This window comes from Alligator sinensis, unplaced genomic scaffold, assembly GCF_000455745.1.
Source record: "Alligator sinensis unplaced genomic scaffold, ASM45574v1 scaffold381_1, whole genome shotgun sequence".
NCBI lineage: Eukaryota > Metazoa > Chordata > Crocodylia > Alligatoridae > Alligator > Alligator sinensis.
The window spans coordinates 271,001-275,464 of NW_005842440.1; the positions used below are offsets into that span (position 1 = coordinate 271,001).

The following is a 4,464-nucleotide window of genomic DNA, read 5'->3' on the forward strand; positions in this document are numbered from 1 at the left end:
CGGCCGCCGGCGGTTTGTTTCCCCCTCACTCCGGCCCCCCTGCTTCCTCGCCGCGCCACGCCCCCGCCGTGACCTCACTTCCGCCTGGCGCATTAGTGGCGCCGCCGCGGGAACTGGGCCCGCCGGGACACGTCATCCCGCGGGGACGCAGAGGCTGGGGCCCAATGCGCATGCGTTGCGCGCGGCGTCTCCCCCCACCCCTCCCCTCTAGTAGCTGCCCTGTACCCGCGGCGTGTTTTTCTTCTTAGGGAGCAGGATGGAAGGAATGGGGAGGTGAAGTATTTAGAGTAAAAGAAAATTGTGCTGACAGAATACAAATTGTTTCTTCCAGGTGGAGAAAGACTCCACCTTCTGCATAAGACCCGTCCTATGAAAAAGGCCCCTGAAAAAAAGGACAGAAGATTGCTAGTATATTATACAAAAGCAGATTTCATCTTTGTTCTGATTTTAATACATGGCTGTTAGGATGTGCCATGCTCTTTAAAACTGGAACAGATGTTCCAAAATAAGGTGGAAATGTGAAGAAAAGCTAGATCTAAGGGAATGTTTGTAGTACAGGATAAGGTGGCTGGTCATAACAGTCACCAAGTTGAAAGACTATAGTGCCATCTTCTCTTCTGTGCTATTAGTCAGTTGAGTAGATTATCAGAACAGTAGTTTTCAAATGGAGGAGGAGAAATTGCCTTTGTGAGCATGTTAACTGCATCTTTTTGATGCGGGCATATACATTTCTAAAGAATGAGGTATGACTTGACAGTATTCGAGTCTGAATGGATTCACCTGCCCTACAGAAAACAGTTACCTTGGAAGAACAAATTCTTCACAGAAACCTACACTTCTTTGGGATAAAATGGTACTGAAGCAACAAACAACTACATAACTAGTAGCTTGTCTTCAATTATTACTTAGGAGTTTGTTTTCTCAGTAAATTTCAATTAACAAAGCCTTATTTTGCCATGACTGCCTGTTAGTTTGTAATTACAAGCTTGATGACAATTCCTTCATCCACCCAAAGGGACATAACCACACAGCATGTTTAGCAAAGGGTATTTTTCAGTGATGCTTTTTATTCCTTTTTTTGGCTGCTGTCCCAGCAAAGGGATTTAGAACAGCATCAATATAAATACTCTCATCTGCAGCTAAAACATGAAGTCTCTTGGAAGTAGGGTGAAACTGGCAAAACCTAAGATGGTGTGACAAACTAAGAACACTTTGTGAATTAGAAGGACAATTTTAGGTCAGCGGACAAATAGGAATCCCTCATGGATTTCAGGGAATTTCATGCTTGTCTTAATATGTGTAGTGAATTTGCTATCCTTTGCTAATTTTTGCAGTGATCAGAATACAGGAGGAAGGCTGTTACTATGGTCCTTGTACTAAAGAAGATGAAAGGATATGCAATATCTTGGTTTAGGTTCTCCTCATTCTTAAACTAGCTGCTGAGCCAAGTACAATACTCTTAGAAAGATGTTCAAAAGCAGACTTTTCCTACTAAGTTGTTGAGGGAAGAGGGGTATGGGGAGAGGGAAAGTCTTACATAAGGGCCTTGAGGATGTCAGTATGGATCATTATACAGAAATAGAGAAACATATGTAGGATTGGTGATTCCTTGATCTGTGATGCCCGTGGACCCCTGGGGGTTTGAAGATTATGTCTAGGGTGAACACCCACACTTACCATTCAAAGGGGTTCCCCACCTCTATTTGAAATTTTTTAGTAATCTACAAATGAAAAAAAGATTGAAAACCACTGCCCTAGAGCTCTGGAAAGTATGCCCTGTAAAAAGAACCAAGTGATGTATTGCCACCTTTTAAAGAATTGAGAAATAAGAGCTGAATGAAGGGAAGGAGCCAAAAGGTAAAAGGAATAGACCAAGGTCTATCCTAACTTGTGAATAGCTCCAGGGAAGAATGCAATACTGATGAAAACATAGCCTCCTATCTTAATAACAAATGTAACTGGTCTCAGTGGCACAGATTCAGGTTCAATAAAAAACAAAAAACCAAAAAACCACAACACTCCAGATTCTATACTTGATGAAACACTTTTTCCCCACTTTCTCATGCATTACAAGAGTCCTTGGTACTTAAATCACCCAATCATTCACTAAGAGAGACCTGACGGCAGTAGTTTCAGTGAGAAGCATTATAACTAAGGTTCTTACACTTACGTGGTTCAGTACCCAAGAAGAGAATGCCGAACACCACATGAATCAATAGGTTATACGTGACTGAACATCTAATGATTCTTAAAATAAAAAAAAATATATGTTCCAAAGTGAGGGCCATAGCAAAGTTAGTCTTTTTACTTCAGGCTTTCTGCCACCTTTCAAGTCATAATAATAATAAAAAAATCTAAGCTTCATTTCATGTTAGCATGCATAAGGGTACAATAGTAGAACAAAATTGCCTCCATCCTCACAAGAGCTAATTTAGGTTTGAAAGGCAAATGAATAACTTACCTTGTTACTCACATCTGAAGGATGATCCTAAATTCAATTTCAAAAGCACCTGATATCTTTTGTGATAGCTAATCTAGCCTATAAAAATAAGCAGGATATTTTAAAGAATATTTAAGGAAAATTTTAAGTATGCGCTTTGAAATGTACCAGCTTTCAGTGAATTGCACACGTGCAGTGTTATAAAGTAGCTGTTCACAGACTGTGACAATGCCCAGCTGTTGCCTGAATAAATAAGGCTGTCTTTGAATTCAGTAAGAATGCCAGCAGCACGCAGAGAGGACACCATATTGGGGACTCTGCTCGTTATACAGTTGTTTGATACAATTCCAAGAAAATAAGCCCTTTACCAATCATTACCTTACACTGATGATTTAACAGGCAGGCTTATTAAATCATAATTTGGCTCATTTGATACTCCATATCCTTATACTCCATATACATTAAAAGTGAAATTCTGACTGCGCTGAATTCTCCCCTTAATTTAAATAAGACTCCCCTTAACGTCAGTAAAAGGCAATATTTGCCTTTATAGTGTTTGAGTATTTCAAAATGAAAGCACCTACACTAGGTTTATAACTGCACTGAAGTAGCCAGTGTTCCACCTTTTAGTAAGACTTATGCAAAACTATACATACTCATCTGTAAAAACAGCAGAACAAGAGTGTCAAATTCTTCTATACTGGGACTAATTGAGATTAATAGTATCGCAGCAGAAAAGAACAGGCTCACAGAAGCAAGATGCTTGCTGTCAAAAAGGGAATAATTTCAGCCTCTGAAGTCCTTGGCTTTTCAATACACTAGACCCAATGGGGGCCAACCCTTCTGGCAGGTCTGACACAAATTAATCCTACACCCTTCCCCAAGTGCCACTCCACACCCCTTCCCATGAACTTTAATAATTTCTAATCTTGCAGTACTAGAAGCTTTTCCAGTTAGAACGTTCAATACTGACAACTGTGATTCACTGAAAGACAAAAACAAACTAAAACAGTCCACTGCCTTTATATTCTGAGAAATCAAAAACCAGGGATTTTTTTTAACTGCTTAACTACAGTGACAACTTAAAAACAAGAAACTTGAAAGTTGGAGCTGTTTACTGAAATTGAAAATACTGGTATTCCTGCAAATAGTATCAGTTTTGATTAATGATTTGTTCTGTTCTTAAAAAAACAGAGAGGTTGTGGGGAGCCAAAACCTAAGCCAAATCATGTTAGACAGCATATGTCAAATATAATACCCCACTGATTTGACAAAGTTATCTCCATCCATGGAGCTTAAGTAGGGTGGAGTGAGCAGGGTACCAGCCCTAACTGTGGAAATTGCCATGGAATCCACATTGATCTATTAGATTCTACAACAACAGTAAGGTTGGTAAAGGAGATACCATTGGCCAGTAGTGTCGTGCTTCCATTTGACTACATTAGCCATTTTCATGATCCAGAAAATTTTTGAAGAGGGTGGAATGTGTAATGCTGGACCAGTGAAGAGTAGACTGAAAATGCACACCCATTCATATAACAGCAATTGAAAAGGAATAGCTCAGCTGTGTAAGATAGATTGTTCCTACTCAAAAACTTCTGCCTAATGCCATCAACTTATTGCAATAAGGTTTGCAGAAGGTTCCTTGACATTTACATATCATTAGTCCAAACCTTTTAAAGGTTCTCCTCACTTCAGTATACATTCTAATACTGTAGAAGCCTTACTCTGCCTGTCTATCTGTCCATAATGCTTTATTCGCATTGATTGGTTGGCTCGGCAGCCAGCGTGCTCTGTACAGAGACACGTGGTGGAGTACCACCATGACAGTGGGGACTGAGGGGCTGGAGCAGGGTGGGGGGGAAGCTGGCCTTGCCCCCACCCCAGCCCTGCTTAGAGGCAGAGGGGGAGAGTGGGGAATGGAGTGCCACTATGATGGAGGAGACGGGGGTGGAGGAGCAAGACACTGCTCCTGAGGCGGTGGCAGTGGGGTTGTGGCAGTGCAGCACTGGCCTTGCCCCCCC

The 4,464-nt window shown here is 41.2% G+C and overlaps 1 protein-coding gene across 1 annotated transcript in view; it reads right to left on the reverse strand.

The window, feature by feature from the left end:
* The window catches only part of PSEN1 (presenilin 1), a 54,833-nt gene extending 54,750 nt beyond the window's left edge, over window positions 1–83 (reverse strand). The window contains exon 1 of the mRNA XM_006030357.3: window positions 1–83. The gene's annotated coding sequence lies outside the window, so the exon portion shown is untranslated.
* Window positions 84–4,464: the final 4,381 nt, after the last annotated feature.